Here is a 25218-nt window from a genome sequence, read left to right as displayed (position 1 = left end):
CCTGAAGATGGAAGGTGAAGTCTGAATTCTACATTTGCACCAGTTCCTTCTTTTTAGCCTTTGCCACAGAGTCCTGGGTTTAATATTAGTTTAAACAAATTAGTCTATCCTCAACCTGGCCTTGGATTTTGTGTCTGTATTTTTGTGGGCTTTTTTATAGCACTTAGATGCCTAATTACCTGATTTGTGGTTAGATGTTAGGGTGCTATATGAGGTGTCCACAATTATTTGCACCTGTAATTCAAAAAAATCAGGCCCTAGAAATTGCTGTGGTTTATCATGAGTGATTATGTCATACACCTTTCTGAAACTCCGCTAAATTGTGTTTCCTACTTGCCCTATCCATGCTGCATTGTTTCCCTTAAAAAATTCCACCAGATATGACCAACAGGATCTAACAATTGTAATGTCAAGCAGTTTTCCTTTTCATTGGCACATTCTGGGCCAGAGCCTCAGCTGGTATGGGGGACTCCCCAGTTCCCCTTCTACCTCTCACTGAAAAGTCATTAAAATTGCAGTTAGTCAGCAAATCCAAAATCAAGCACCTGTTTGCCAGATATAAACAGCTGTACTGCATGCACCTCATCTGACCTATTTGCAAATGATATGCCATATGCAGTACCAGTTGCTTAGTTCCTTTGCTTATGGTGATTTGGGAGAATGCTTTGTTAGATGGAAACTACACAGTGCAATTAAAATATGGGGCCATATTCTTGCTTGGTGTAATTCTCTTGACGTTACACCAAGGTTGAATTTGGCCAGTGGAGTATTTTAAAATGTATTGCTCCCCTTTTTCTAGAAGAACGTTACTTCTTCAGTAGTCACTGCTGTAGCCTGTTTCACCATTAACTTTGATTAGGTTGTGGCCTCATTGAGTTAGTGATTTCTTTCTTGTTAGTTTTTTCTTTAACAAGAAAAAGAATGAATAAATACAAAACAAAACAAAACAAAACAGAAAACTTTCCTGGGCTGCTTGAATCACCTGGGACATTCCTACAATATGAATTCATTTGAATTTATATTTGTTTTCTTTTAACACAGATCTGGTACTGAGCCACTTTTCCTTTTCTGAAAATTATTACCCTCCAAAGTGTCTGGAATTATGAAACTGAAGCTATAGGAAACCCTTCTAACTTCTCCCAAACCACTGGCATTTCCTGCTGCACTTTCTTTTGCTCACATGTACTGGCTGGTCTGCCACAAACAGTATTTCATATTTTGTAAGGTAAGATCAGATTTACTACAATGACAGGTTAAAATGGCACCAAAATACAGACAGGACTAGAGAACCTAAATTCTAGACAAGCAGTAGAGAGTATTAAAAGAATAGAGGTCAATCTGAACTTGAATTACGTACTTCATAGTACAATAAATGGCAAGGCCTGACAATATCTAACACTTTCTTTCTGAGCTCGTTTTTACCAGGTTTTGAGAACACAGATATAAAATGACATATTTAGTTGCTGTGTTTAATCACAGGGGAAGGATGGGCTTATGGTTAAGGCATTGGCCTGGTACTTACATGATGTGGGTTCCTGGCTTTGCTACAGACTTACTGTGTGACCTTGGGCAAACTGCTTGATCTCCCTGTGCCTCATTTCCCTATTCGTAAAATGGGAATAATAATTCTGTCTATTTAGATATCTTAGTATGTACAGTACTTAGCACAACGGGGCCTGCTGTTCACTGGGTCTCAAAGGGCTACTGATGATGTTCGTCCATCATTTTCGAAGAAGACCTTAACATCTATCAGGTTGTGAGCTGTCCACGGTGTGTCCGCAAATGGCTGGTAAGGCCAATACGGGCACGGAATGTTCTGCCACATGTCGGGCAGACATGTGTGGGCACCACTGTTACAACATTTGCAGCTCTGGCTTTACGGAGTGCTCGCTTCTCTTGTGCTAGGGTTATCCTTCTGGCTTCAGATGTTACTATAAGGGCTACTATAATACAATTAAATACTAACAACAAAGCCTGATCCTGCAAGGTGTTCAGTGTCTCTTGAAAGGAGATGAGCAACCTTAACTCCCACTGAGTTCAGTGTTCAGCACCTCACAGGTTAGGGTCACAGATGATAACATTATAGCACAGACATTCTCAAACTGTGGTCTGGTGGTCCATGGAGAGCTGGCTGGTCACACAAGGCTGGCTTTTTCTCTTTATTTCCAGCTGCTGAACTGCATTAAAGATACAGAAATACTCCGCTAACACTGCTCTTCCATGTAAGCAATTGCTGGGTGGTTGCCACAGAGCAATTGCTGGGTGGTTGCCATTGTGAATGGAAGAGGGTGGTAGTGTGCAAATTTGTGAATGGGAAGGGAGGCGATCCACACTACAGCCTTTGTATTAAAATACGGGCCAGCCTATGAAAATATTTGAGATCCCCCGCACTAGCAAATTCAAGAGAAAAATAGGCCCTTAGCTATGGATAGGACTTGGGGTATTTGTGCATCAGTTGCACTTATATAACATCATAAACTCATGCAAACACCTAATTTTAAAACCCCTTTAGTCTCTGAAATTGTCATACTCATTCAAACTATGGAATAATCTGCTCAGCTTTGACAATAGTGTGTCCTTCACAGTTGTCTTTAACTGGTAAATAGTTCTTGTCTGAAAATTCGTCTTCTAATTCATGCCTGGCCTTTCTAAAGCCACATCAGACTTAGAGACTGCATTGTCCAACAAAGCTTCAATCTTCACTCCTGTCTTTCTACTTTCATAAAGAGCACGCAGGATATCCTGGTTGTCCTCTGAACACCAGTACAGATAAGTAACTGCTATTATGACCTCAGTGCTTTCTCAGAACTGACATTTGAACTAAGTGGGAGGGCACAGCAAGGTCACAGGCAATATGCGTTTACATGAGCTTTAAGAAATGAATCTAGGGTGACCAGACAGCAAATGTGAAAAATCGGGACAGGGAGTGGAGGGTAATAGGAGCCTATATAAGAAAAAGACCCAAAAATCAGGACTGTCCCTATAAAATCGGGACACCCTAAATCAATCAGACTTATGGATGAATTTATAATTTGCCTTGTCACGAGAACACACATCTTAAAAAGGTTTCTGCTTTGGAAAAATAAAATAAAAACCATAAGCAACCACTTAAAGAGGCTGCATAAATAATTTGCCATTTGTGAGCAATATATGCAAAACGATAGGACTGCAAGGACTCAGTTCTGCGGAAAAGCTTCTAACCATTTAAACTGCCATGCCAGTGTTTATTACCTGAATCACCTCCGGGAGTCTGATAAACACCTGTGATCTGCTGGTAATTCAGGAAAGGAAGCAGCACTCCACATGACCTGCTTTTTTCTTTCAAGTAGTCATGGTGTAATAAACAGTGTACACTGATTTTGAACATGCAAAGAATATATTGAGGCAAGTAAAGGTTACTGCTGTCATCTTGATGCCCAACAAACAAAGCTAATAGCAGGAAGTACAAGGTTTAACACCTCAATATGCTGTACTTAGAGATGGAAGGAAAGACCAAAAGACAATAGGAACCAGCAGCATTTGGAAGGCAATTTGGTCATTTGGTTTAAAAATGAGAGTAAATGGTGCATGTTTTGAAAAGTAAAAAAATGGTAGCTATCTTGTTTAAACTATAAATGTTTTAAGCTACTTCATGACCAGTAGAGTAATAATTTCCTGGAAAGCAATATTTAAATGTATCCATCATCATTTAGATCTTAGATACACAGTTAAATATTATTGATCATTTGCAATTGTGTGCATTCATGTATACATATATTAAACAAAAAAAGTAATGGTATAATGCAAAGTGTTTTGGGATGAAGTGCAAAAATAGTACTGGAGTTTCCAATTACCAAAGATTTTTTTAATTAAGACAGTCACATGCAAATTATAGACATCCAGTTTATAGCATTGCAATCTTATGGGCTTGCACTCATGAATATGGTAATTTTTATTTTATGCCCTCTTGAGATGTCTTGTTAAAAACATTTTATTGGTGATCCTAAAATTCAGTAAATTTGAAACCCTTGGCACCCTGAAGATAGTTAAAGTTTTTTTTAAAATGTCAGTAATAAATATTTGGCAAATATAAAAAATATGCACATTTTCCCCAAGTGGGTGATATTTTTGTTGCAGTTCTTATAGTCAAGTGATGACACTGCAGTTCAGAATGTAAGTGCATATTGATATTTTCTTCCAGAAACTGCAAGTGTTGCTTAGAGAGTGCTTCTCCCACAGAGTTATTTTTATGCAGACACCTGGCAGTGGTTACATTCTTGCTCTGGTTTGTAGACTTGTTTTGGACAATCAGGTGTATGTATGAGCAAGTGGTCTTTATTTGGAGCAATTAAAATTCTAACATTCTCCTCTCTTGACATGCAATTACTAGGGCTCTGCTGTTCTCACTAATTGCTCTTGCTGGGGACATTGGTAAAAAGCCAATGATTTTGATGGGTAGTGGATTATCATTTTTACTCTGCTACCTGAGAAAAAAAATCATTTGCAAAATCCCATGTGTAATTAGCAAGACTCATGATTAATTGTCCTGCAAAATTAGCTTCACTGTTGCTTTTATTTTACTGCTTCAAATATTAATTAATGTTAACTCCTTTCCTTCAGTTCCAGCTTTTGAATATTCAACGTGGCTTTGAAAAATTAGTCAGTGCATCTACTTGCATTAGCATGCTAGAGCTTTGATTTCCGAATAAGTATTCTGATTTAAAAGATCACACTTGGGTCATAAATAATTTTTATAGGAGGACAAACAAAGCATCAAAGCATCATGGGAAGGCATTCATGCACTAACTGAAAGTAAATTGTTTCAGTAATGATTCATTCCCCCAGTGCTTTTGGGGAAACATTAGCAAATATGCAAACAACTGCATTGTAGTGCAAGACAATTCTTTAATGACAGGCAATCAATGTATATTTCCTAATCAGTAACAATATGAAAGAGAGGAGTTAATGCTGGAGTAATATCTTTTTAATACAAAACCATCCTCTAAACTTTGATTAGTTGCAATGAGTACTCCCTGTGTTTCTCTGAATTGCAGGTTGTTAAGTTTGATGGTGCAAGGTAGAAAATGCCAAGTGTCTGTAGTTTGATACCATCTGTCTTAGTGCTCTCTCAATTATTATTTTTAAGCTTTTTCTTATCATAGGGTCAGAGAACCACAAGAGGGGTCTAGTTCAGACTATTCCTGAAGGACAGAAAGAGGTTCTGATGGACTCTAACAACTAATAAAACCATGTCCCCCCAAAACATGAAGAGGAGCCCATTTCCCCATTTTGAAGAGGTGACTGTTTATGCCCACACCAAGTGGCACCACTCCTCTTAATAGTGAGACCCAGAGGTGCCGACTTTCTGATTTCCCTGGGAGTGCTCGACCTCCACTCCATCCCAGACCACGCCCCCCACTCCACGCCTTCCCCCAAGGCCTATTGCAACCCACCTCTTTCCGTCCCCGCTCCACCCCCTGCCCCGCCTCTTCCTGCCCTGTTCTTTCCCCTCCCCTGAGCCCCTCTTCCTGCCCCTGCTCCTCCTCCTCCTCCCTTACAGTGCCTCCTGCTTGCTGCTGAACAGCTGATCAGCAGCGGGCAGGAGGTGCTGGGAGGGAGAGGAAAAAGCTGATTGGTGGGGCCCGTTGGTGGGTGCTGAGCACCCACAGAGTCAGCGCCACCATAATCCCCAAAAATGTACACCTTCCCTGCCAGGTACTTTCCATTCAAAGAACAATTTCTGCCCTGCCACCCCCAGACACATTCTGGCAGTAGACAAGGGCTTAATTTTGCACTTGCATAAGGTAGAGGGCATGTTTCTTTATCTGATCACTTGTCAAAAACTGCTCTCATAGGCAATGTAAGAAAAGCCTGCCTTTAAGTTGAGTGCGAGTTTCTCCATGGCCCATGACAATAACACTGTTCGGTTCCAAATCTCCTTCCAGATGCAATATTTTTTTCATAGAGCAGTCACTTTCAAGAGTCAATTGTCAATAAGTGATTATTGTTCAGTTCTGTTTTGCGGGTGTGTGTGCCACAGGCTTTTTGGGATGGGTAGTTGGAAGTGGTATGAGTCTGTGACTACCTTCATTTCATCATGTCATGGTCTCAACTATGCCCTTGTCACAGCATCCAAGGTTGAACACTGGCAGCAGCAGGCTTATGGTAGCTGCAGACAGCAGCATTTTGAAGAACATACCTGGCCTTATTATCAAGTATGAGGGTGAATAGCATGTGTTTGGGAAATTCCATCCCCCTCATCTCTGCTTTCCCATTAAACTAAGTAGTTCCTATGGAGGCTGTTGCTGTGCAGCACAAAAACACAGCACAATGTAGCTACATTTTCTAGAATTATGATTTTATTTATTTCAGACTTGTATAACTGGCATCAAAACCTGGGCTAATGTGTCTATAAAATTACATCCTTATATATTAGAGCCAGTATGGCTGTATATGTTATGGGAACATCATTCCTTGGTACATTTCCTTTACCTAGTACAATAAAGGGAATCTCTTTGTCCACATTTGAAAACTGCATTCCAGAATCTTTGCCCCAAACTAAAACTGATTGGGAATTTTCTGATTAAAAAAACGTTGTTTTGTCAGAAAATCTGTGTTCATTGAGACCAAAACTGTTCACCAGAAAGGATCAGTTTAACTGAATCTCCCAATTTACTGTTTTTCTTAAAGGTTTTGAAATGGTTGAAACATCCAGTTTTGACATTTTCTAAACAAAAAGTTTTGGTTTTGGTGTGAACCAACTTTTTGTTTAGAAATTTTAGTTAATTTGTACTAAAACATAAAAACATTAAAAAGGTTGAAATAAAAACAAAATGCTTCAAAACTATCAAAACAAGTTGTTTCAGTTGACCCAATCTAATTTTGGGGGGGGGGATTATTGGTTCACAGAATATGAGATTTTGACTTTTCATCCCAATTCAGGACAGAAAATTCTTTCAAGATCTTGAAAATTGTTTTGGGACAAGAAGATCCTTTCCTGCACAACTCTACCAAACACCTGTCTACAAGCTGTAGAGAGCTGTATACTGTGTTACTTGGGTAGGTAAACTCTTACCTTGCCATACTGAATGTTTCTGTAGGCATAGCTTCAGTTCATTACAATGTGTTGGTTGTGATAAATACACAAAGTTTAGTGGTTGCAGGGAAGAGCTTTGTTCATTAAAGCATGTTTGGTTTATGTTTGTTTTAGTGAGTGCACATTGTGTAGTCATTTTTCCAGCATTGCTACAGAAGAGCCATGGGAAAAATATCAACTATAATTTAAAAATTGAACGGGTACTTAGAAAACTTGGAGTAGTGCTGGTCACATGGCACAGATGTTTCCAGTGATGAGATGTAAAATCATGTCTTGACTAGTGATGGTCATTAAAGAGCCCACCTTTTTTCCCCACAAAAGATGTTAATCCCCAAACCGTTGCCAAAATCCATCTTGAATAATTACATTCTGCCTACCAAATATCCCGGTGTAGTTTCTGACAAGTTACTTTTTGCTTCCCTCTTCTAAAAATTATGTAGTGCTTCTAGTGAAGAATTTCTATAGTGTCTCATAATGTAGCTGACTGAGTTAGACAGAAACTCAAGCCACAAATTCTGATTTGAATCCAAACTTTCCAAAAAGTTTAAGTGTGTATCTTTGGGATCTAAATAAAAGACTCTCAGGGCCTAGTCCTGTAATCCTTACTCAAGCACAACTCCAACTGTTCTAGTTTCGCCTGAGTCAACAAGGAGATTAAATGAAACATTTCCCCTTTAGCACAGGATAAAATTTGTTTGTCGGGAATGTGGGTGTCTGTAGACAACAGGAGCCAGGGGAACTGGAAAATCTTTCCCTTTATTTTCTTAATTAAGCAGAAAACTTCACATACTGTAGCTGTAACCAAGGAGGGAGGCAAGACCACTTCACAAACAGACAGGTTAAGGACACTTGCTGGAAATGTTTACATTTTGTCTCTCAAAAACATACAAAGGGCTTGTCCACATGTGGAAATTCAGTGGCATAATTATACCAGTATAACTATACCACTACAGTTACACCAGTATAATTTTCCATGTGGAAAACTCTTATTCTGTAATAAAAGCACCTTTTTTTAGTTTAGCTTATCCTGCTTCCAAAGCAACATCATTACAGGAATGGCCTAAGTATATAGGAAGCATACTGCAGCGTTCAATCCGAGGACAGCGATTTCAAATGAAGGATTGGGGGTGCAGCCCTTGTGTGGGTTAAGGCATGCTCACCCAGGATCTTTTTGTTTTTAATACTCAGTGTTTGGTGAACTCTGATCCTTTCCCAAAACCAAACTACGTGCTCTTCAGAAGTGTCTTTAGAGATGACTTAGCTGTCTGGAGAAAGGGATGAACTTCATCTAAAATCAAACCTCCCTTCACTTTGATGGTAGAATTTTAATAAGGGGCTTCTGTGAGTCCCCTTCACCACATCATTAGTAAGGATGGCAGGTTTGGCCTTCAGTAAATATTAGGGTGTTTTGCTGTGGCTGAGCCCCTGTAGTTCAAGAAGAAAGTGCAGGACCTAGAAGTCCTGATATTTTTCTAGACTGTACGCCATTAGGAGGAAAAGTATTGGAAGCGAAATAGCCTTATTATTTTACTTACAATAACAATTAGGTGAATCCCTACAGTCCTGATCTTTCTATTGAAATCAATTGAAAAACTCCCATGGACTTTAATGGGGTAGGGTCTGGGTGTATGTGGGGCATAAAAGAGGTCAAAATGAGTAAAATCCTTCTTTTTCCATATCTCTGTCAATTGTGTAAACATGCTTTTACTTTGAAGATAGTGATATTCTGCTGCTTTAGGGTAAAATTCCACTGCTGGTTACACCATATGCCTGCAACTGCAACTCCTATTGACTTCAGCATCTAGTTGTAATATCTTTGGGTCACACTGTGCCATTAAGGCACAAGCCTGTTTGAGGGACAGGACAGGACAGAACCAAACCTGTGCTGGGTGTGGTTGGCAGCGAGCTCCAGGAGGCACAATGCAATTTTATAGATTAGATTCCAAGGCTGGAAGGGACCATTGTGATCGTCTAGTCTAATCTCCTGGATAACACAGGCCACAGAACTTCCCTAAAACAATTCCTATTCTGAGCTCTCTGACTTGGATCAACCTATTGCATAGGGTTGTTAACTCTGCTAGGACATATTCTGGGAGCCTCCCAATCGGGCCCTGGCCCACACGCCCACTCAGAAGAAAAATAAATGGCCAGCCTGATGACTGAGTCTCTGATAGAGCTGGAGTCAGGCACATCCAGCCTATGGCCAAGAGGATCCCAAGATGGATTGATGAACCTGGTGGAAGCTGCTGATGCCAGAGTGGTGCCGCTCTTTCTCTGACTGCCGCTGCTGGGATATTCATTTTGAGAATTCCCAATGATTTTTCTCCCAGGTTGCTTGCAGCAGCATTCGGAAGATTAATCCTTTAATTCCTGGAGATTCCAGGAAAATCCTGGAGGGTTGGCCACTCTACTGCATCACCTATTAAGAGTGTCTATTGTGTGCTCTGTTTTCCATTTGACCATTTCTTCTGACAGGCCCCTGGGAATGGGGCCATGGCCTTTTCTTCTCACTGTACCTTTTGAGTTTGTTAGGACTATGGGTGGTACTAGCAGGAAATGCACCTGGATCCCATACAGGGAATATAAAGTGAGGGAGGGAAAGGTTCCTTTCATGCTCCCCAACCTTTCACACTTTTACAAGGGCCAAGCACAGTTGAGTCCTTTATGTTGACCTCTGCCAAGAGGCTAGAATGGCTTGAATGTAGCTATGGCACTATTTGCTATTTTGCTGGTATGTAGTGGATGATGAATAAATTAGTGCAAACTTAAATTGATTCTATTAAAAATGTTGACACCATATTTACCACCCTGTTAAAGTACTATAGGCCAGTCATTAGCATGGAGAGACCAAGAAGAAAATAACTTTAAGGTGACACTGACTGGAACACCTAAACCATAACAGCACTTCATAAATAACATATTTCTTCTATTATGTTAATTTTTCAGAATAGCCTCAGAGTTAAGTGTAATGTTTGATCACTTTATCCATCTATGCTAGTATATTACTAGTCTGCTTAGTCACATCTAGAAATATGTTCTTTGTGTCTGTGTTTGCCAAAGTAAATAGAAATCAATGAAAATAGCAAAAGTGCTGAAGTCATTTCAATAAGTGAAGCACTCGTTAATTTAAATTTCACACTTGACATTGTTAAGGGCTAATCGTAGAAAATAAGGTCTTTTGCTGACTACTGAAAATGTACCAATACCACTATGGTTCCTGCTGCTTTATTTTCACAGTGGCATTGTCATTAATAAGAGAGACTTCTGACTACAGCAGTTTGGACAGATGTTAACGATATGGCAAATCACTCTTTCTCAGAAGACTTAAGTCCTTTCATATGAATGACATGAGCTAAAGGAGAGATTTTGCAAACAGAGAATATTGAGCTGTTGTGCTTACACTGAAAGATCTTTTGTTGAGCATTTTTAGAAACATCAAAAAGATCGTCCTGCTGTTTTCAAACATCTACAAATATGCATGAAGCCTGTTGGCAATTTAAAATGGGAAGATATACAGAGAGCTGGAGGAGGTTACACAGGAAATTAGAAAAGCCATGTGTCACCAGAATGAAATAAATGTGCCTTTGGATGGGAAAGTAATTGCAGGGGTGTGTCCGTTCTGTTGATATCAAGCAGGTGTCCATAAATTAGAATAAACATTCATAATTAATTGTTGTTAGCATTAATAAGAAAGTGTTTTGAATATGCTAACTTGTCTCTTTATTCCTTTGCTGAAGCCTTTTAATCTTAGGATGCCTTTCCAATTGCAGAGATAGTTTGGAAACGACATTGTCTTTTCACTTATTTTTTACTATGTACAGTGGTTATTGTAGGAACTAGCTCAGATTTGCCTATGGTATGCCAAAGTATGCTGGTGTTAATGTTGATGGAGGTCTGTGGTGGGGAGAATCCACCAGGGGACTAGGTTGTGGTTGTGAAAAGCAGCTGCAACCTTGCTTATACAGGGGAGTCTGTTAGGGTTATGTGGAGCCCCAAAAGGGGTGTCATTGTTCAGTTGGTCCAAGGATACCACATCATTTATGTGGACTGTATTCATGCCTAGCTAAATCCTTATTCCGGCAGAACTCCATTTGTAATAGGTCCTTCATTTGCTTTCCCTTCATTTTCCTGGCTTCCTGCATTCATATCAAAGGAGCATTTTTCATGTCACTTAGAATTCAGAGCTCTTTGGTCCAGTCTACACTAAGGAAACTTTAGAAAAATTTTCATCATGGCTAACCTCATTTTTTTCTCCACCAGCATTAGGTGACCTATCAACAGTTCACTGATTGTCACCAATTTGTAAGGACTGTGGCAATTAGCCTGGTTCAAAGCATTAAACAGAAACCAGTGGCCTACCTCCACGTGATAGGAGAGCCTCTGTTGTTAGCACCAGTGGAGGTGAACTGGTGTTAGCAATGATGAGAAATCTTTGAAAAAAACTTCCCTAAGGCCTGGTCTACACTAGGGGGGGTTTCGAACTAAGGTACGCAAGTGCGTAGCTGAATTCGAACTACCTTAGTTCGAACTACTTACCCGTCCTGATGGCGCGGGATCGAAGTCCGTGGCTCCCCCGTCGACTCCGGTGGTGGAGTTCCGGAGTCGACGGGAGCACGTTCGGAGTTCGATATATCACGTCTAGATGAGACGCGATATATCGAACTCCGAGAAGTCGATCGCTACCCGCCGACCTGGAATTTAGCTCAAAATTAGGGCCCATAAAACTAATTTTATTCTGCCACATCTGTTTTTATACTGTTCTAATCTTTTTTGACCCACTAATTTTAGCTTGATCTTTTTAGTGACAAAATATCAGTAGCAATTAGGCATCTGTATTGTGAAGTTTGAGCTTAAAATTGGGGCTAAAACTGCCAGAACCTTTTAGCAAATGTGAGTATCCTTCAATGAGCTCTCCAGTCTTTGCTTAACAGAGCTTGGAGTTGCACCCTTTATACATTCTTTGTTTTACAAAGCTGCTTAATTTCATTCTGTCATGAGATGTTGGAAAAATTAAGTTCTTCTCCCAGTGGCACAGGCTCTTCTTTTTAATACAAGACTTCATCTGGAAAGCTAACTCTATTAACTGGAAAGGTGGTATACCAAAGTGCTGATTTCTCTTAGCAGGGTATTGGTCTGCCATCATTTTGACTAGGACTGTAGACATTAAGAATCTCTTGGAGACAGACCTTCGACAGATTTTTCTTTGGGGAATAAGTATCTATTTCACACTGTACTGTTCTGCTTTGTAATTCTCATGCTACTGTAAATTTTCCTCATAAATCATCTAAACACTCCCTCTTTCCCCATGAAGCCCTTATAAGGACCTGTCTCTCTACTCTCCGCACTTCAGAATCTCTCAATAGCCAACAGCAGTGGGATGCATACCAGAAAATCCAGACACACATCATCATCTTATGTCAAAGGTACAAACTTATTGTAAGCCTTTCATCAGATTATATATCTCCCTGAAAAAAAGAAGAATCACCTAGCTCTGCCTTTCTGATTTAATTTGCTGATATTAAACTTTCCAGGATACATTGCTCTCCTAAACTCCACGCCTAAAATTTGCACTCACATTTCTTTGTATACTCAAAACCTGCATTATTTTTTCTCACAACAAAAACAAATGCATTGAATTAACCATTTTGCATGCATGATTGTAGAGTCACTATCAGTGGCGTTATTCTGGATTCACACTGGTATAGTAAATAGCCCTTTTGTGCGGAAAGAGTTTTATAGGCATGATTTTGGAGGCCACTTTTGAGACTCTGACCCTGGTTATCATCTATCCTTAACTAAATGTTTAATTAATTTTATCTGTTCTTTGAAAGATATTTCACTCTTGGGACTCAGTTTCTCTTTGTTTTTCCCTTTCTAACATGCCTACCTGGTAATTATTTTTTCTTTCGGGGAAAAATGATGACATGGAAGATCTCTTTACTATGGGTAGGTCCATCTAAGTCTAAGATCAGTTGGTGTATAGACTTTAACTGCTCTTTTTTAGTCCCTAAAAAATCCAGAAACTCTTAAATTTCTAGACTTGCAGCTGCAATCTCAGTGTATAGGACAAAAATACAAGAGTTGCAGTGATACATATAAACTTGTAACTGTTGGCTGCAATATCTCACCCACAGCATGGAAGTTTAGCAATTGTATTCATAGTTGTGACATCACATTAATGGATTCTGAGTCACTCGCTGAAAATCTTATGTGGCTGCTGCCAGTGGTATCAATTAGGGGGAGCTGGGGTCAGGGAACGACCCTCTTCTCCCAGGTTTTTGCACTTACTCAAAGCTCCATAGGTTGTGGGGCTGGGGGAGGGAGAGGCATGGCCTGACTGGTTTTAAGCAATGATCCCATCCTAAATCAGTACAGCTGCTGCTGGAGTGATCCGGGGTATCACTCCACCATTGTGGTTGTAATGCCACTGAAATTTGACCCAGCCATTTCTCTGTACATCTGGAGGGGTGGGTAGGCCACATTTCAGTGAGTGGGAGTGTGACCCCATGCACCAGGTCGCAATGCCACTATTGAGATTTGGCCTGGCCAGGGCCGGCTCTAGACCCCAGCGTGCCAAGCGCGCGCATGGGGCGGCATTTTGCCGGCAGGGTGGCAGGCGGCTCCGGCGGACCTTCTGCAGTCATGCCTGTGGAAGCTCCACCGGAGCCGCGGGAGCAGCGGAACCTCTGCAGGCACGTCTGCAAGAGGACATCAGGAGCCGCGGGACCGGCGCCCGGCAGCGCGCCCCCCACGGCATGCCGCCCTGCTTGGGGCGGCCAAATTCTTAGAGCCGCCCCTGGGCCTGGCTTCCCCTCTGTTGAGATGGAGGGGCAGCAAGGCCAAACGATGTTGCAGCCGGGGGTATGGGGAATTAGTTCCTATGTGATGGAGTGCAGAGGAGACTGCTAAGACTTGACTCTTGGTGGCCCCAACTCATGCACTGCCTATGTAAGAGAGAGAGAAGTTCCCATGCTGAGGAGGCCTGGGGTCCCTGTGGGAGGATGAGTGGGGACAGGAACAGAGTCTTTGCTGAGGGCTGTGGGGATAAAGGCAGGAAAAGGAATTTGTACTCCCCAACTCCCAACAAATACCACAGGCTGCCACATCTGACTCAGCTGCTAGAGGGCCTTTCAGTTTGGAAAACAGCTCCAGTAGCACTCAAACTAGGACTGTTCAAGGTGTGGGGGAGTGGAGGGAAGGGGAGAACTGGGTAGGGATAAGAGACCTTGAGTGACAGAGAAACAAACTTGAAATATAGGGGCGTTAAAGTGGGGAAAATAGCTGCAGTGGGAGCAACTAGGAGGGGATGCTCTCAGGGCATCTGTATAGGGATTTGATACAGGTCAGAGATCTCAGTATTGTATCAAGTAAAACAGACACTTTGAATTATGGGATTATAATTCCATTTTGTGTCTTTGATGACAATCCCATTCAGATTTCTTTCTCATGTTGTGTATGATATCACCAGTGCTACCAGATGGAATTATAGTCTCCTATTTCAGTTTTTATAGATGTCTCTAATTAATTGTAGAATGAACGTACAGTGTATTTCATCTATCTAGTTATCTAATCAATAATATACTTTCTTGGGGATACTAGATAGGTAGCTAATAGCTCTGAGGCTATATTCACCCATCAAGGAGCTCTGACAACATTAGGGTACTGTAGATGAGCGCCTCCTTGCTCGCTGTACAAATTAGTCAGAGACCTCTTATTTTGCAACCCAGTGTCCTTTTATTTCCCTGTGTTCATTCCCACCACCATCTATGTACAACTCTATGTACAAGTCAATTGCAGTTAGGTAGCCAGAAGGGGGTCAGCTAGTGCCTGTTGCTAGCTAGGAGCAGCAGTTCCTTACTCCTCCTGTTTCTCTCTATCCTTCTCTTCCTTCCTGTCAGCTTTATAGGCCTTCCTCTCAGCAGGCTCACAGGTGATTGCTCTTAGGCTCCTTTAATGAGCCACACCCTGCCAGCTCCAATCAGTTCCCCTTTATGAGAGCTGCGCTAGCAGGTTCTGAGCTAACGGGCTGGTTCAGTGCCTCTTAGGCCAGCACCCTGTTACAGGTAGCCAGGTTAGTGAGGTCAATGTATTTGGCACTTTGTGGGCATAGATTTTACAGATATGATTTTGAGAATTTGGCGATAGGTATCTTGAACCCTCCTGTTTCAGTTTAGGTAATGTTGCCTCAGTTTACCTTTTGCTAAAATAATGGGGATAATAGTACTTTCTGACTGTGGGTTGTTGTGAAGATTAATGATTTTAAAGTGCTTTGAGATCCTTAATGTGTGTGATCTGTCTTTTGAAAGATGGTGAATACTGGATGGCTTCACTTTGGTTCTCCAAGATGACCTTCTCTGAGTGTTCCTCCATGCGACATATACTGCTGCTATTATTATAGAATCTTAGCTACTCTTCTAGCTATAGTGGACATTTTTTTTCATTCGTGAAAAAAGAACTAGATAAATGCATGGAGGATAGGTCCATCAATGGCTATGAGCCAGGATGGACAGGAATGGTGTTTGCCAGAAGCTGGGAATGGGTGACAGGGAATGGATCACTTGATGATTACCTGTTCTGCTCATTCCCTCTGAGGCAGCTGGCATTGGCCACTGTCTAAGGCAGGATATTGGTGTTAGATGGAGCTTTAGTCTGACCCAGTATGGCCGTTCTTATGTGAAACCTTCTCCATTTGTTGATATTATAATGTCTCCTAGAATGGGAGAAGGATGCCCCAAATGGTGAAACTAGCTAAGGGCATAGATCAGTACTTGAAATCCATAATCTGTGATCTGGGGGAAAAGAGCTGTCAGAATAAGTCCTTCCAGTACACACACACATATACCCTGTTGCACTCTGCCAATGGATTAATGGGAACTCTGGCATTTCATACAGGACTTATTCTGATAGAATATTCTGTTTGGTAACTTCTCACAGAAGTTGAAGCCTGGGACTCACATAATATAGAGATAGGAGGAGAGGTCATATAATCATCAGGCTAGATGATGAAAATTAATTTAGATATTTGTGCAAATCTAAATATCATCTGGGTGTTAACCTTCCACTTTACATAATGAAGAGCTACAGACTACTAAACAGCATACTTTGCTAAATGAACTTTATAGCACCAAGATCTAGATTTTTAATGGTATTTAGACATTGCACCACTCAGCACTTCAATACTGAACTAATTTACGAGCTGAAATCCTTTTTGAAAGTGATTTAGGCTTCTAAAATCACATAGATGTTACAATGCTGAGCACTGCAATGTGTAAATACCATTAAAAATCTGGACCTTAAGTCACTATTGCTGGCTTGTGCTAAGGAATTCTTAATAATATAATGGATGCTGGAAACTAGTTGCAAATAATGTAATCGGAGAATGCTGGATATCAAGGAGCAATCTGTCTTGCCAGAAAGCCAAATTACATTTAGGATTTAGTTTAGACCATTTCTTTTTTACCTTTGGATACATGCAAAATTTATAGAATTCCTAGGCCACCAGTAGTGAACTGTGCAAAACACTCCCCTTTTAAATTCATCCTGAGATATTTCTGAGTGAGGTGTGATATATGTGTTGAACAGATTCCAGAAAAAAACAGAGTATTTTGGACAGTATACTTCCATGTTATCAGGTTTAACACCGGTAACTCACAATAGTAAGTCTCTGCAGTGAATGTTAAATGAATTTTGTTTAGTGCTTATGTGGCTGTACTTTCCCAGAAATATTCAGATTAAATTTAGCGAGAAAAATGTAATTTGACCAGATATAATGAAAGAAAACATTTAATGTATGTCAAACTAGCTGAAAGTGCCAGTCCTGCAGAGTTTGATAAGGAACTGATTGTTATTTCTTCTGTATCAGAATTCTAAGTAGTTTAGCCGATCCTCTTTTTAGTCAGGTCTCAATATAGTCCCACCATGATCCCTAAGTGTTTCTGGTTTTGGATTTCATACTTTTCTGAAATTTCTTTTCCATTTTGAAGTGTTGTAGATGCAACTTAAATGATGAAGGCCCTTGGCTAGCTAGGGCAGCTTCCTGAACCTGGTCCTGGCTAATATCTGAGCTCTGGCCTATAAGGAATCCAATAATCAGGAGAGTAGGCTGTTGCACTTTGAAATGGCACACAGAAGGTGTGTACTCTTCCTAAATCCAACTCCTCTTAAACAAACAAAACTTACAAAAATAAACAAGTCCACACATTGTAGGGTAAGATTTAAAGTGAAGATCCTATATCTACATTTAGCTGCTTTGCACTTTTGAAAATCAGGCCATTGATTTAGGCCCCTCATGTGGATTTAGAACTCTAACTTCAGGCTTCTATTTTTTAAATCTTAGCCTAAGAATTTTTCTTTTATATTTCAGCTATGCTTTTGGCATCTTTGGCCCCATCTCCTTCTGAGCACCTTAGTTTATAATTTAAATATTATGATCATTATTTGTTTCCTGGGTATTTTAAGGAAGAGTTCGAGATTTGCTTCTTTCCCTGATCTCCACCTGATAAGTGAGGATTTATATGAAAGGTGTGTTTATTGTTTACATCTTCATTTTACCAATAGTCACCAAATGAATTCCTAATGAAGTTCAAGTAGTTACTTTAACATGTAAAGTCATTGATGCTTTTGGCTCCTTCACCCCTTTAATTTTGTGATTCTGCAGTACTTGCAATCAACCAGGCCACTAGGGCTAGTCACCAGTGCTCAAATGTCACACGTACTCCCCAGACTGGTCTGCCAGGGCTCAGACTTGAGGAGCTGCAGAGCATGCTGCCAGGCTATTGCCCGGCTTTTCTGGGAAGAGGGTGATTTTAAATGGCATTCTGGAGTAGATGGCCAGGGAGCCCTAGGTTGGTGTTGAGATATTCTGTAAATGTTTAATTGCTGTTTTCCAATTTTGTGAATGTTTACACTGAGTGTTTGTGTTTAAACACATCCGGATGAACACATTGTTTATTTTGCAGAAGGGTTTTTTCATGATATATTTATCAATAGACTGTGTTTTGGGTTTATTAAAAAAGGAAGATGACAACTCTATACTTAGCAATTCACCTTTTACAAAGAATAGGCCTGCCAGTTGGTAGCACAATGTAAGCAAGTTACCACTAAAGCACATATTCTGTGTACTGGGAGTAACAGAGCCCATATTTGCATTAAATACACTAACTTCATTTAGCTTGGCTTCCAGCAAAAGTAAAACAACCACTTTGGGGAGAGTACACTGGTTTGGTAATATATTTAGGTGTATTGGTGTAGAGCCCAATCCTGCAGTACTTAAAATCACTTGGAATATTGCCTGAACAAGGGTCGCATGTTCAGGCCTCATATGAAATAATTATGAATAAGTAATATGTAAAATGAATAAGGATGAATAATTATAGGATAAGGTAGAGAAATTTGGGATGGTTTATAATCCCATGAATGACATTACAGTAATATAGGCCTAATTCTGCATGTGTTATGCACCCAAATCTGTCACAGAATAGGAGATCAGGCCCTTTCTCTCTATTTGTCTTTGGCTTCATAGGCTCTGGGTATCCAGTTGGATGAAAACAAAGTAAATATATAAAAAAACCTTATTGCAACTGTAATAATGTCAGTATTTAATAGTAGCATGCTAAAAGGGTTGGTGGTTTACATAATGGGGATAAATCCTTCTACTCCATTGTAAACTTGATTTAGTATATTTTAATTGGGGTTTTTCCCCTGATTTTTACAAGAAGATAAACTTGCAGATGGAAATTCTTTTAAGCCATAAATACCACTAATGCTGTCATGTCACAGAAGTTCAAATAAAGCCACTGGGATGTTAACAACTGCTGAAGTGCATTCCTTCCCTACCTAGTTAGCTCAGATGAAACTGCCGCTATCAGTTTGTTTGAGCAGACGGTGTTTGACCCTTGCTTGTAGATATAAACTAAATAGAGCTCCTATCACTTAGTCAGAATGCACTAAATGACAAATTTGTCTACACCGTTTGACCTGAAAAGTGGAGGCTTAACCTTACACGGCAGCCTCTGAAGTTTCATGCATCTGCTTTATCTCTGTAAACATTCTCCAACCTTACCCATCTTACTCCTTGTAGACAAGGTCCCTGGGACTCTGTGATTGTAGAACTGTTCTCTGTATTCACTTCTTTATTATTCTTTTCTTTCTTTGCTCTTTTTTCCCTGTGTAATTGTGGATTAAAGGAACGGGATGGATGCCATTTCCTCTGTGTTACTTGGATTTGCTCTGCTGTCTTCTAGAGGCCAAGATCCTTATTTATTTCATTCTCAGTTATTAAGAAGCACTGGGCACAGGTAATACACGTGTGACTCCGGTATTTGCCTTGATTACTTTAGTACAATTTTTGTGGTATTCCTTATTCTGAGAATGAGAAATACAACAGCTAATGTAACTATTTCAGGCGGTAAATTAATCAGTAATGGCCGAAGTAAATGCAAAGTAGCAAAAATAATTCTCAGAATATTTTCACAGTCAGGTGCCTCGATTCACCAGATCCTGAATTTGTATTCTCAGGTCAGGGTGTAAACGTTTAACATTACATCTGAGCATCAAATGCAGGATATCGATATCCTATTAAGAAGCCCTGCCTATAAAAATAGCAGTTAACAACTATTGCTTTGTCTCAACTATCCACTGGAAGGTTTCTGGAAAGGAGATGTGTAGCAGGGAGAGAGGGGAAGGGGTAATTTCTGGAGTTCACGTCTGAACCTCTAAACTCAAGAGACCCCTCAAAAGGATGAGAGGACATTTAAACCCTCTAGATCAGTCAGTACTTATCCCACTTAGACTGCCAAGAAAGATGCCAATTGTAGTGGTACCTTCTGTGATATAGTCAGCATGTGAAAATTTGTCCAGGAGCAATTCTTCCAAGAAGCTGGAATCAGGCTGTACATTTAACTCACAGGTGCTAAGAGCACAGTGAGCTAAATTTGTGTTTCATATATGGATTATTACTTACTTTTGTTCTGTTTAGCAAACCTTGTCAGCCCTTGGGTTAAATAGGAGGTAGGGAAAGGAAGGAGTGTGGGTTTACTACAGAAAGCTTACTCGTACAGCTTCAATTCTTTCTCAGAAATGAGAGAGAAGCCCTTTTCTAAGTTTAATCAATAAATTGGAATGTGATTACCCATCCTCCTTTTTTGTTCATTTGGAGGGCCCTTCTCTCTCTTTCTCCCTCCCCCTGTCTTGTCCTTTCTTTTTCTTTAGACCTTTCTGAACTTTGTACAACTTTTTTACAAACATCTCCCCATAGATTAAAAATTAAAAGATTGCAAGAGCAAAGGCTGAAGAATAAATGGATCTTGGTTGGAAAAAGTGTGGGTGGATTCTAGACCTGGCTCCTTTTCTGACACACTCTTGTGGTTCCACCTCTCTCTTTTATGGGTAGAATGTTAGTTCTAGTTCTTTCCATAACCGTTTGCTCAAATATACGGAGAGAGCAAATTGAATTTAAGCCAAACACTGCAGTTCAGTAATGGCAGATCTTTCCCAGTTGATTTCAGTGTATCAAACATTGAATGTCCAGGTATAGACAAGTTGGTTAAACATTTCATACTATGCCTGTTGACTTAGAGCCAGATCCTTGGCATGCCATACTCTCTTTTCACTCTACTGCCCCCAGAGAGGTAATAAAGCTGGCTTAACCCGCTCTATTCTCCCATCATAGCAACTCTACACCTGCCTCTGCCACTGAGTGCATGGTTCATAGATTCATAGATTCCATATAACACAAGTCATAGAACTTCCCCAGAATAATTCTTAGAGCAGATCTTTTAGAAAATCATCCAAACTCAATTTTAAAATGGTCAGTGATGGAGAATCCACCTTGGTAAATTGTTCCAATGGTTTATTGTTTTCACTGTCACAAATGTATGCCTTATTTCCAGTCTGAATTTGTCTAGCTTCAACTTCCAGCCATTGGATCATGTTATATCTTTGTCTGCTACATTGTTAAATATTTGTTCCTCATATTATTACATATAAACTGTAATCTACATGGGAAACAAATGGCTGGAAACTGAAGCTTGACAAATAATTGGGGAAAAGGCCTCAGCAATGGGGACTTGCTGAGCCCCCAGATAGCCTCAGGAATAGGGATCCACAATGGTAACATAAAGCTACCATTGGCCTCCCTTTCCCCCAGGTCCTGTGCTGAATACAGCTTGGCCAGGTAGGAAGATCCAGACCTGAATTTGTTCCCCCTCCCCGCCCCCCGAAAAAGAGGCAGAAGCAAAAGAAGAATGGGAGTGCTCCCACTTTTAGGCTGTACGTTTCCCCATGGATATTTATTGTTATTCAGATAATTTTGTATACAGGATATTAGTGTGGCTAGATTAGTATGAAAGATGCAAATGATAGATTTGTTACGGGAATATCCTTGACACACCACTAGTTTGGGCCCATGTAACTATATAGTAATGGTTTAAGGGCAATCCTGCGAAGCATTGATTGCCCTCTGCAAGGCTCTGAGTGCTATAAGTTCCTATTGAACTGAAGGCAATTGAGGAATGTGCATCACATCACAGGATCGGGTCCTTAGTGCTCTTTTTCCAGCTTGACTAGTCACTGCAATGACTTTCAATAAGGTGATGGAGAAAAGGAGGAGAATCCCATTAGCAATCCTCCTCCATCTCTCCCTCCTTGTAATCACAAGCTCCTGCCTGAGAAACAAAGCCTCTCAAATTCATCTAGAGAGGATCAAACACCTTCTGCTGTTGTTCCCATGCATTGTTAATTGTTGTTAATTTACAACACGTCATTAATTATTTGCTATTGAAGATGTGAAAGAGGGAAATGCCCTTCACCCATGGGTAGTCACAAGACTGGACCATTAATAATTCCAAAAAAATGTTTTTCTTTTTAAGTTGAAAGCAAGTTTGAGCTTTTGGAGTGAAAGTTGCTTTGTTTACAGGTAATGCCTGATGCTGCATCAGGGTGTCACTTTATGGAGGGCTGGGCCTGTGCCATACCTTATATCTACAGAACAAATAATGCTGATGGAACAGTGATGCATTAGGAGATGGGGTAATTCAGAGACCACTATGGATAGAAATTACCCTTTTCCCCCACCCCAGCTCTCAAAATTACCCTCTACTCCCACCCCAAACCTCAACTAATCTGCTTGAAATCAAGTTAATTTGGTTTCAGTACTTTTAAAAGACATTTCAGTTTGTGTGAGAAATGTGCTACCTCTGGGAATTATAAACATTATATAGTAACTGGCAAAACATATTGGGTCACTTATTTGTATTACAGTGGCAGGAATTGAACCCAGATCTCCCCCCAAGATCATCCTTTGTCACCACTCTTAAATTCAGAGGGCTGAGTAAGGACTTCAGAGTGCCCTATGCAAACGTTAAGAACTAGTGTAATGGGCTGCAGGGAACAGGAACAGGAATCCTTTTCCAATACTATTTTACAGCTGCTACTGCAGGCTCTCTCATATGACAGTAGCTGTGGCTCTGCACTCCATGGAAGCATGGTGGATATTAGTAATGTTGGTGGATCTCACAGATTTTGGTCCAAACTAAAGGTGTGTGTGTGGGTTTCTCTTCTTTCAACTCCACGGTGTGAAATAACAAAGCATGGCCCTACATCTTATTCTTTACAAAAGTATGCAGGAGTATTCTAGAAAACAGTCATTGGTTCATAGATTTTAAGGTCAAAAGGGATCATTAGATCATTTAGCATAGCCTCCTGTATAACACAGGCCATAGAATTTCATCCAGTTATCCTTGGTTTGGTCCCAATAACTTGTATTTGACTAAAGCATTTCTTCCAGAAAGGCATCCAATCCTGAGCTGAAGACAACGCTTCCCTTGGTAGTTTGTTCCAATGGTTAATCACCCTCACTGCTAAAAATTTGTGTCTCCTTTCTAATTTGAGTCTTTATTTCACAAGTACTTAACCATTATCTTGAGCATGAATATATATTCAAATTACAGGATGACTTACTAGAGGGCACTGTACTCCCCTAGACCTTTATCTGTCTTGGATTTTACTTTGGCAAAGAAAAAGCCCTCCCAGTAAATATTTTCATTAGATGCCAGCACCATGTTTGTTGCAGAGAAGCTGAAGTGTAATGATGTGTCTGTCTTAAGACTTCCCAAGATAAGAAATGCAGGGTTAAGGCTAAAGCTTCATTCTTAATTCACTCTTTTATTAAGGGAGTTGTTTGGTTTGAGAATTTGGCAGTGTTAGAAAGCATAACCACTACAGATAAGAGCCTGTGAACTCTGCCCTGAAAATTAATAGACTAGCAGAGCTGAGCAGTCAGTGACACAAAAGACAGCTCTTTTAGGCGTAATCCAAGCTGAATGTATTCTTAGTCACCTCCTATAACAAGTCTCTAAAACCACAATCACAATCCATAATGAAACGTGGTTCTAAAAAGTTGTCATGACGTATGTCTATTCAAGATACTGTAAAGAAATAACAAGCAAAGAATGAATACTATGAAGCTTTTGTGACCTCTCCTATGCCCATATATATATATAATTGATATATTATTTGTATATACATAAACAATCCATATATCTGTATCTGGAAACGGAAGTCACAGAAGTCATAGAGGAATGTGGGTTTGAGTGTTTTAATTTAATAAACCAACAATCCAACACAACCACCACACCAACTGGCTTCAGCTGAGTAGATGGTGTACAGAGGGACGTTCTGGTGAGACTGTTCATAGTTGTGGTGTTTCTGAGTTTGTTTAGTGGAATGTAACAGGTCTGTGGTAGGCATAGCTGGCCCATGTCCTTAGTGAATTAATGGTCCCAGATTTTCCCCAAAGATTTAAGAGATCCTCAAATTCTATATGTTCTCTTTTTGGGGTTAGAAAATACTACCAGTCCATTCAGCTGAAGTGGACAAAGATTCCTGAGACCAGTGGTGCATGGTACAGCTTCTCCACAGAAGAAACAAATAAAAAACAAAGTCACTGTACACCTAAAATAGAATTGTTTGGCCAAGCTACAGATGCAAAATTGGTACATGCCATTTGTATGTTACAACAGGCACTAGCATGTGGAAATCAACTCACTGCATGGGCATTTCATAGAATATCAGGGTTGGATGGGACCTCAGGAGGTCATCTAGTCCAACCTTCTGCTCAAAGCAGGACCAATCCCCAGAGAGATTTTTTTCCCAGTTCCTTAAATGGCCCCCTCAAGGACTGAACTCACAACCTTGGGTTTAGCAGGCCAATGCTCAAACCACTGAGCTATCCCTCCCCCGTGTAAGTTTTTGAAGAAGCACCGTAGATAACCTTCTTTGAAAATCAGCAAAGAGTCCTGTGGCACCTTATGGACTAACAGTTCTCTTTGTTGCTTTTTACAGATCCAGACTAACATGGCTACTCCTCTGATACTTCTTTGAAAATGTAGCTCTAAGGGACTAATTTTGTTAAGCAGCTGGTGTGCTATGACAGCAGCTTTTCATGATGCCCAATATTGTCTCAGTGTTGCCACATGCCCGTCTGCATCCACCTGTTTTCTTGTACTTAGGCCTGGTCTACACTAGAAAATTAGGTCAATTTAACTAAATTGGTCAAGGGTGTGAAAAATCCACACCCCGAGCAGTGTAGTTAAGTTAAACTAAGTTCCCCTGTAGGCAGCGCTAGGTCAAAGGAAAAATTCTTCCATTGCCCTAGCTAGTGCATCTTGGGGAGGTGGATTCCCTTTGCCAATGGGAGAATCATCCTGTTGGTGTAGGTAGTGTCTACACTGAGTCACTACAGCAGCGTCACTGTAGCATTGTAAGTATAGACAAGCCTTTAGATTGTAAGATCTTCAGGCAGGAATCATCTTTTTGTTTTGTGTACCATGCATAGCCTTGGTCCATGAGTGAGGCTTCTAGGCATTGCTGCAATACAAATAATAAATTATAATAATAATTCAGTTCCTCAGGGTGTTGTAAATGTGCTGGAGACTAAACTAGCCCCTGGCTTCCTGTAGACTTGAGGGACAAAAGATGGATTAACACCAACTTGGCTACCCCTGTCTCCTATGTTCAGCACTTTGGTGTTCATGAAAATTTAGCTCTTAGTCTGAAACTTGCATTCATTTTGACTTCTTGGGCCTGGGCTGGACAGCTGACATTCCTGTCTTATCAGGTAATGACAACGTTTGTGCCTTTCTTCA

The 25218-nt window shown here is 40.4% G+C and overlaps 1 long non-coding RNA gene across 1 annotated transcript in view; it reads left to right on the top strand.

The window, feature by feature from the left end:
* The first annotated feature begins 6921 nt into the window (after positions 1-6921).
* The window catches only part of LOC123343290, a 41158-nt gene continuing 22861 nt past the window's right edge, over positions 6922-25218 (top strand). The window contains exon 1 of the long non-coding RNA XR_006572177.1: positions 6922-7038. This is a non-coding gene — a long non-coding RNA (uncharacterized LOC123343290). The remainder of the gene's footprint in view (positions 7039-25218) is intronic.

Source organism: Mauremys mutica, chromosome 10 (assembly GCF_020497125.1).
Source record: "Mauremys mutica isolate MM-2020 ecotype Southern chromosome 10, ASM2049712v1, whole genome shotgun sequence".
Lineage (NCBI taxonomy): Eukaryota > Metazoa > Chordata > Testudines > Geoemydidae > Mauremys > Mauremys mutica.
This window is presented reverse-complemented; position numbering and strand designations above follow the sequence as displayed.